Raw genomic sequence first — 9540 nt, forward strand, 5'->3', positions numbered from 1 at the left:
CACACACACGCAGCCAGCCACCGGCAAAGGGAGGGGGAGGCTGTAACAAGGTCCCCTGCAAAGCAGATACTTTGTAGGCTCCAAATCCCGCCTGCACCTGCTCCATCAGAAAAGGGCCATGTTGTCCCTTGTGTCAGTGTCCCGGAGGCAGCCTGGGAATTGCCCCGGCCCGTCCCTGGCCGCACCTCCATCCTCCCCAGCCCCGGCTCCCAAAGCTTTGGCAGGCAGTGCCATTTACTGGGCCACATAAAGGAGGGACTTGGAGGCTTCTTTGGTGCAAATAGCAAAGCTGTGAGAAGTGAGAGGAGAATGTTCACAGCCGCTTTGCTTCAGCTAAGGAGGTTGGTGGAGCCCCAGAGCGGGCCGCCGATCCTTGAAAGAGAAGCTGAAACGCAACTACTCATTTCTTTGTAGTGCATGTGCTGGTTGTTAACGTTCCAGAATCGGAGAGGTTAGAAAAGTCCTGCAAGGTGCTCAAGCCCATCTGTCCAGCAAAACTGAACAAAGCTTTGTTGCTGGGTGACAGAAGGCACTAAAAGGGGCAGCTTTGATCCCTCCGCGCATCATGAGACAAGGCCAGTCCTTCAGACCCGATTCATTGAATTCAACAAAGGCTCCCTTTCCACTCCCAGCTGAGATTTTTAGGAATCAAAGGATGCAAGCCCACCGTTAGTCCACTGGCAGTAATGGGGACACACCTGTGTAAGTCCTGCCAGCTGAGCAAGGGGCCGTGCCTGCGGGAGGAGGCACGTGCCCACATTCTTGTCTCGGGGCAGATGCTTGGGCTTGCAGCACCAAAGAAATGCAACAAACATTGAGCCGTTTCAGACAGACAAAAAAAGACAAAATGCAACAAACTTTGGTTTAATGAACAAGACAGCTTTTGTCTTAACAGAGGCAAAATGACGAAAGAGGGAGCATAGCCAATAACACCAAATCTCTTACATTGACTGATAAATCTAACTACTAACAATTGCTACTAACTACTAACAAGTTTTTTACTAATACTAATGCATCTTAGCTCGTCAAGAGAGAAATGCCTATCTAGTAAACTACACAGAAGAATTAACAGCCCTAAAACTTCAGGAACTATCTTATCTCTATCTAGTCCTCTTGACAGCTGACTCTTGCTAGCCCTGCCAGCCAGCTCGTAGCTGCAGGGCTAATTTGGTCTTTTCTTCTTAGCGAGAGCCTCTGCTTCCTTCCGTGGGCGATGTCTTCTCCTGTGCGCGTTCCTTTCCTTCACGGTTGCAAACACCCTGGAAGGCAGGAAACAAAGCATCCACTCTCAATTCAACACACACCATTAAACCAAGCTCCCAGTTCTCTGTTGCTCCATATGAATGTCAGTCTTCTCAGGCTGCGACACCTTTGTAACTTGATCAGCACCCTGACTGTTTCTTGTTTCAGTTCCTTGCAATTTTGTCCTCTTTTTGCTTCATCCTACTTTGAATTCCAGCAGCACCACCCAAGCAAGCTTTGGTGTGCCTATTCCCACTTGTAAGAATTGTGCCTTGCTGGGGCGCGGCAAGGCTTCCGTCCAAATGCTGGGGTTTAACTGAGCTCTTTGCGTTTCAAGTGGGCTGTAACGTTGACCACGGCCGCCAGGGGCCATCCCCCAAGTGGCCTCGGCTTGCCCTGTGCTGCCTTTGGAAAGGGTCAGCCCGTTTTGGTGCAAAGGGCCAGGCTCTGAGCAGAAAGAGGGAGAAGTTGCGTACCGTCGGCACTGCCCGCACGGGAAGGGGCATCCCGCCGAAGGGGCCGGCTGGGGCGGTTGGCAGCAGGGACACTCGGCGTTGCGGGCCCTCCTGCGGCTTCTCTTCCCTGTGTCCCCATGCTCCTTTCTGGGAGGGCTTTTGCTGCTCTTTGCTTCGCCCACACTCTGGAAATCAAAGAATCCTTCTCAGTTTCTCCTTCTTCTCACAAAGCTGGAAATCAGAGCGTCCAGCGCAAAAATCTCTTGGCCTAAGCAAATTCCTCCAAACCCTGAAGAGCTGAGAAAATGCCTGCCTTGGGCGGTGGGCTGTGGCGGGGTGCAACACAGCCCCTTGGAGGAAGAAAAGAAAAAAACACCTCCTTTCTAGTGCCCAGAGGGAGGGGATTCATGTGGGTATCTGTAGTTCTATGTTTCTTATTTACACCTCTCTGCCTCCTATCTCTTTGTCTCTATTTTCCCTCCACGAATGCCTAGGGAAAGGGTTTTAAATTCAGTCCGGTTAGTGAAGACACGTGGCTACCCGGTTTCTACTACCCAAAATGATCTCTTTCTCTGTCAACCAAATATCCGGTTTGCCGGTAAGGAAAGTCTGAGCGGAGACACAGCACCGGCAGGTCCTTTCTGGCCGGAAGGCTGGGATGCTAGAGAAGATGCCTGAAAATGTGCAGCATCTCCGTCAAAGCAGGCAGGATTGGGGATGTTAACAAGGGGGCAGGGGGGGTGGGGGTGAATTTGAGGACCAGATTGGAATCAGCGAGGGTGCCAGCCCTTGAGAAACCAGTCTAGAGAGCATGCAAGCCCAATTTGGTGAAGGTACTGCTTTGCTGGGTCAAAGTTGTGCTCCAGAACTGCCTGTTTCAGAGCAGCAGCCCAATGAAGCTCTGGGCAGCATCTGCTGTGCCTTTCCCGGGGCACGGGACGATGTGATGCTGGCAGAGCGGTGGCTCGCATGGCTCGCCGGCGGGTTTTGTCCCCCCTTCTCCCTCTCGCTTGACCCTCCTGCTTGTCTTGGATGTCCTCCCACTGACCTGAGCAAGAGTGCTGTCAAGTTTGTGTTCTTTTTTCCAGGAGTAGTAGTACTCCACACACTGTGCCACAGTCTTGCTCTGAACCTGTTGAGAAGAGAAAAAGAAGGAATCTGAAATGGCCGTGGTGCAGGGTGCGTTGGAGTAAAAGCAGAGTATGGGGTAAAGTAGCAAGTAAAATCATGGAGCAAATTGAGTAGGGCATAAAATGCAGGAACTAGGGAATAGAAGAGGCGTTATGCCACGTAGAAAGCCGTGTCTTGTGCTACGTAACGGATAAGAGATGTAATGCACAGATCACCAACAAATCCATCTAGCACAGTTGTTCTTTCCCGCGTTCCCTCCAGCTGTCCCAGCACAATGTGTTGAGGAAGCAGCAGTAAGTAGCAGCAGCAGCAGACGCATGAGACAAGTGGGGCAGAATGAATCTTTGTCTTCCAAAGGAGCTTGGAGAAAAGGGCCGGAGAGGCAGACTCACGGCTTTCAAGCAGGCCTTGTATGGGCAGGAAACGGATGTCCCGTTTCTTGGTAATTTGAATATTTTTGGTATTTGGGAAGAGAGAGACTGAATTCCAGGATCTGGTCCCAGGAATAACGCACATTTCCTTCTGATGATCTGCCAGGGTAAAGAGTGTCCTATGGCTTTACCTGCTTCTGGATGAGATGAAAATCCTTGCCATAGCTGTGAAAAGCCTTCTGGAAGGACTCCTCCTCCTCAGGTGTCCATCTATCAGAGCCTGGCAATAAAAAGCAGCAGGCAAATTGATCCCTGTAGCCACTCACAGTAGAACCCACTGGCCGCCAAAAGGAATCCACTGGCGCCATCCATCCTATCCTTCACCTGTGTACATGTGTGGTCCCTCAGAAAGCAAGGAAGACACGAGCAGGCATTGCCCAGGGCAGAAAGCACGGAAAACAAGTAAAGCTGAAGGACTAGACGCTGCTGCTTTGCCCGCCCCCAGAGAAGACGAGACCTTGTGCCGGTTTTACTCGTTTCAGCCTAAACGCTTGGCATGGCAATGAAGGGGACGGCAGCAGGTGTCAGTGAAGGAACAAGCTCTGCTTTGTTGCTTACCTGCGTAATGGTAATCAGCCAAGGGATGGCCTTGAGGTGTGGCAGGCCCCCCTGAGAGCAGCATCTCCAGAGTCTCCTGCAAGATCAAAGGGGAAAAGGCTTTAGCTGCCCCACCACATGGAAAGGAACCAAAGAAAGGTCAAGGCTGCCTTTCAGCTACTTTGCCTCTTGAGGCATTCAGTCCACTGGATGGCATCTGGGTCAGACACGGTTACTTGCTGCCAATGCCTCGATTTTGCCGCCCAACCCTTTGATCGTGCTCCCCAAGAGTGGCATGTGGCTCACCAGCTCCCTGATTTTGCTCCTCCCGCACCCAGAACTGCCTCAGCTTGCTGAGGCTTCTGGAAATTTCCCCTCAGTGCAGCCCAAAATGTCTTTGAGAGCACAGGTGCCCAGGAGATGTGCAAGGTACCAGGCTGCGGCACCCTGCGCCGGTGCCTCCAGGAGAGATGTTCTCCCTGCTCGAGCCATTTGGGCTCAGCCCTGGCACCAGTGGAGGAGACCGAGCAGGCAGCAAGTGCTCGGCTTCCTGCAGTGAACTGCCTTCTTGCAAGAGCAGCCAGGAAAGGCTGTTGCGCTGGCCGGGCCTTATTCATTGTTCCCTGTGCGCTCTTCTGTACGCCCAAGCAGCCGCTTCTTACCGGAACGCTGCCGCGTGCCTGGTGCAGGCAGTGCAGGGCGCGCTCCAGGTTAGCTGCTGCCCTGGGAAGGCCACGGGAGCTGGCCATGTCCAACAGTTCTCTCACTGCAAGCACAAGGAAAACCCGCCGAGAGTCAGGCTTGAGCCAAGAAAGGGGAAAGCTTGAGATACAAGGGAGAAGGAAAGCACAGGAGCTAAAGACAGCAGGTTGGAGAGCATGGAAAGGCTAGCAAAGAAAGAAAGAAAGAAAGAAAGAAAGAAAGAAAGAAAGAAAGAAAGAAAGGGGCAGCTGAACCAGGGGCCTGCACAATGCTGGCTCTCCCTCCAAAGCAGCTTTTGTAAACGGAGGACGGCGGGGCCCATCTCCCTTCTTCGGGTGGCAAACGTCCCTGACCAACGTGGAGAGCAGGAAAGTTGTTCTTTGTCCTGCTCTGCTGCACAAGCAGAGCATTCTCCTTGCCTCTAACACGGCCACGCGGGAAGATGGGCGAGACAAGGAGAGAAGCAGAGCGTGCCAAAAGCTGCCTTTTTGGCAAAACGGGAGCGTTTTACACCCCCAAATACCTCAGGGCTGGAAGGAAAGCTTGACAGCTACCTCTGTCAGGTTTGTCCATGTCAGAGTCATCTTCCCCCCAGGGCTTCCAGACCAGGGATGCAGGCTCTTCATCGTCGCTTGGTGCTCTGCTCTGCAGCTCGGGGAGCTCAGCCTGAAAGTCACTGCCAACGTTGATGCGTCTAAAAGAAAGAAGGAAGGGGAGGTAAGAGAGGCAAGTGCTCAGGAGACACGTCCCCGTGGACCCACGGGCTTGGGCCAATCCCACCCCGACACTGAAATCGCAGCTGTGCTCCTCGCCATGGCTCAAGTTTGCCGTCCTGTAATGCCTATGCCAAAACTCACGGCCGAAGGTGGGCTCTTGCTTTCCTTTTCATTGTGCCTCTCCTTTCCGCCTGGAAGAGACAAAAAGGATGCTGCAGATAAAAATGCTTCTGCCCACAGGTGTCCGTCGCCTTCCTTCTCATGCTCATGCTGGCCAACCAGAAAATCCTCTGTCCCAGCTGGCCTCAGTTGGGTGGAATTGCAAGTGGCAAAGAAGAAACTCTAGCAAGACATTAAAACATAATGTGCCTGCAACTGATGAAAGTGTGCAGGTATATAAGGATGGCTGAAAGCTGACTGTTTTCTGTAGGTGAAAGGCAGTCTTGGAAGGGAAGCCCGTGCAACTGCTTGCATGCCCTGAACACCAGGGATCACAGAGGAGAAGTCCCATCTTTCTGGTTCCTAAAGCTTTGCAGGAGGGCTGAGCAGAGCCAGGGCCCAACAGGATTTGTTGACACTGAAGCCCTGAAGTGCTCAGTAATGACCAGATAGTTTGGGGGTCAGCACAGCATAGTTTTAGGACTTCCGTGGCTCCCAAGAGCTTTTATGCGGGTCATCAGTGGACGAGAATGTGGAACTGCCCCGTGACTGCTCTCTACGTCCTCTAGGGAAAGGTCTGTGTTTCAGCTGGAGAAGCTGGACGCCTCTTTCATGCGTCAACTCATCTTGGGAAAATGGCCACAGGCCAGGTGTGTCATGGTTGGTGAGACAGCCAGCTGGAGCCTCCTGCCTTTCTCTTAGTGGTTTGAGGACAACGGGGCATTTCCTTACTTTGGACAGTCCCAAAGTGCTGTGGGGATGCCTGGCGGCGGACAAGGAGATGAGGATGTGGGTCCAGAGGCCAGCTGTGGCGCTGAGGCCAGGAGGTGTCTGCTCAGGGACAGCCCAGGAGCAGATGGTGCAGCTGCTGCTCCACCGCTGGTGCACCAGTGTTCCAGCAAGGGCCGCAGGAGTGGAAGACAACGACAGTTGCTACGGGAACAGCCCAACATTCCATGCAGAACCCCAGGGCACCCAGGGGACGCAAACAGGGATGGGCCAGCTTTGCCTCTTCTGCTGCTTCTGGTGCAAGCTTGCTCCGAGCACCTTCCCGTTGGGGCATTTCTCGTCAGTCCTCTGGACGGGGCAAAGCAGCGCAGGGACAGCTCTGGGTCTTCTTCTCTGTGCTTGTCTGGAAGGCGCCTGCAGCTGCAGCTGCGCAGGAGCCTGGCTCTGTCAGAGGAGCCCGACCGCATTGGCTGCACTGGAGAAGCAGAAGCACTCGTGCTGCTGGCTCTCCTGCGGCTCGCAGGGGAGCAAGAGACTGCAAGGTGTCCCGTGGAGAGCCAAGTGCAAAGCTTTCTCTGCCAGTGGAGGCATCCATCCTGCCCCTTTCTAAATTGTCTGCTGCCTAATAAAGTGGCTTGGTGTTTTCCCTCCTTCGGGCTGCTGAGCTGGTCTCTCGCCTCAACACTCATTCCTTGAAACCGGGACAAACAGGATGTTTTCCAGGGCAATTGGTGGGGACAGCCCACCAGCAAATAAATCCTTAGCAAAGAGCTCATGCAGAATTGCTCGGCCTTTCTTCCAGCTCCCTTGAAGGAGCCAGATGTTGGTCTCAAAAGCCTGGGGGATTCGTCTAGGAGGCAGACAGTAACAGAATTACTTTTTCACACCAACAGCCTTCCCATTATTTTAGTACGGAGGTCCCAGATATGGCAAAACCCAGCGGGTTTTCCTGCTCTCCTGCCTGCTGTTAAGCTAAAGCAAATGTTGCTTCCGTAGCAGGGGGCTTGTTACAGACACACACACACGCAGCCAGCCACCGGCAAAGGGAGGGGGAGGCTGTAACAAGTTCCCCTGCAAAGCAGATACTTTGTAGGCTCCAAATCCCGCCTGCACCTGCTCCATCAGAAAAGGGCCATGTTGTCCCTTGTGTCAGTGTCCCGGAGGCAGCCTGGGAATTGCCCCGACCCGTCCCTGGCCGCACCTCCATCCTCCCCAGCCCCGGCTCCCAAAGCTTTGGCAGGCAGTGCCATTTACTGGGCCACATAAAGGAGGGACTTGGAGGCTTCTTTGGTGCAAATAGCAAAGCTGTGAGAAGTGAGAGGAGAATGTTCACAGCCGCTTTGCTTCAGCTAAGGAGGTTGGTGGAGCCCCAGAGCGGGCCGCCGATCCTTGAAAGAGAAGCTGAAACGCAACTACTCATTTCTTTGTAGTGCATGTGCTGGTTGTTAACGTTCCAGAATCGGAGAGGTTAGAAAAGTCCTGCAAGGTGCTCAAGCCCATCTGTCCAGCAAAACTGAACAAAGCTTTGTTGCTGGGTGACAGAAGGCACTAAAAGGCGCAGCTTTGATCCCTCCGCGCATCATGAGACAAGGCCAGTCCTTTAGACCCGATTCATTGAATTCAACAAAGGCTCCCTTTCCACTCCCAGCTGAGATTTTTAGGAATCAAAGGATGCAAGCCCACCGTTAGTCCACTGGCAGTAATGGGGACACACCTGTGTAAGTCCCGCCAGCTGAGCAAGGGGCCGTGCCTGCGGGAGGAGGCACGTGCCCACATTCTTGTCTCGGGGCAGATGCTTGGGCTTGCAGCACCAAAGAAATGCAACGAACATTGAGCCGTTTCAGACAGACAAAAAAAAGACAAAATGCAACAAACTTTGGTTTAATGAACAAGACAGCTTTTGTCTTAACAAAGGCAAAATGACGAAAGAGGGAGCATAGCCAATAACACCAAATCTCTTACATTGACTGATAAATCTAACTACTAACAATTGCTACTAACTACTAACAAGTTTTTTACTAATACTAATGCATCTTAGCTCGTCAAGAGAGAAATGCCTATCTAGTAAACTACACAGAAGAATTAACAGCCCTAAAACTTCAGGAACTATCTTATCTCTATCTAGTCCTCTTGACGGCTGACTCTTGCTAGCCCTGCCAGCCAGCTCGTAGCTGCAGGGCTAATTTGGTCTTTTCTTCTTAGCGAGAGCCTCTGCTTCCTTCCGTGGGCGATGTCTTCTCCTGTGCGCGTTCCTTTCCTTCACGGTTGCAAACACCCTGGAAGGCAGGAAACAAAGCATCCACTGTCAATTCAACACACACCATTAAACCAAGCTCCCAGTTCTCTGTTGCTCTATATGAATGTCAGTCTTCTCAGGCTGCGACACCTTTGTAAGTTGATCAGCACCTGACCGTTTCTTGTTTCAGTTCCTTCCAATTTTGTCCTCTTTTTGCTTCATCCTACTTTGAATTCCAGCAGCACCACCCAAGCAAGCTTTGGTGTGCCTATTCCCACTTGTAAGAATTGTGCCTTGCTGGGGCGCGGCAAGGCTTCCGTCCAAATGCTGGGGTTTAACTGAGCTCTTTGCGTTTCAAGTGGGCTGTAACGTTGACCACGGCCGCCAGGGGCCATCCCCCAAGTGGCCTCGGCTTGCCCTGTGCTGCCTTTGGAAAGGGTCAGCCCGTTTTGGTGCAAAGGGCCAGGCTCTGAGCAGAAAGAGGGAGAAGTTGCGTACCGTCGGCACTGCCCGCACGGGAAGGGGCCTCCCGCCGAAGGGGCCGGCTGGGGCGGTTGGCAGCAGGGACACTCGGCGTTGCGGGCCCTCCTGCGGCTTCTCTTCCCTGTGTCCCCATGCTCCTTTCTGGGAGGGCTTTTGCTGCTCTTTGCTTCGCCCACACTCTGGAAATCAAAGAATCCTTCTCAGTTTCTCCTTCTTCTCACAAAGCTGGAAATCAGAGCGTCCAGCGCAAAAATCTCTTGGCCTAAGCAAATTCCTCCAAACCATCAAGAGCTGAGAAAATGCCTGCCTTGGGCGGTGGGCTGTGGCGGGGTGCCAACACAGCCCCTTGGAGGAAGAAAAGAAAAAAACACCTCCTTTCTAGTGCCCAGAGGGAGGGGATTCATGTGGGTATCTGTAGTTCTATGTTTCTTATTTACACCTCTCTGCCTCCTATCTCTTTGTCTCTATTTTCTCTCCACGAATGCCTAGGGAAAGGGTTTTAAATTCAGTCCGGTTAGTGAAGACACGTGGCTACCCCGTTTCTACTACCCAAAATGATCTCTTTCTCTGTCAACCAAATTCCGGTTTGCCGGTAAGGAAAGTCTGAGCGGAGACACAGCACCGGCAGGTCCTTTCTGGCCGGAAGGCTGGGATGCTAGAGAAGATGCCTGAAAATGTGCAGCATCTCCGTCAAGGCAGGCAGGATTGGTGGTGTTAGC

The sequence above is a fragment of the Cinclus cinclus genome, chromosome Z (genome assembly GCF_963662255.1).
Source record: "Cinclus cinclus chromosome Z, bCinCin1.1, whole genome shotgun sequence".
Classification (NCBI taxonomy): Eukaryota; Metazoa; Chordata; class Aves; order Passeriformes; family Cinclidae; genus Cinclus; species Cinclus cinclus.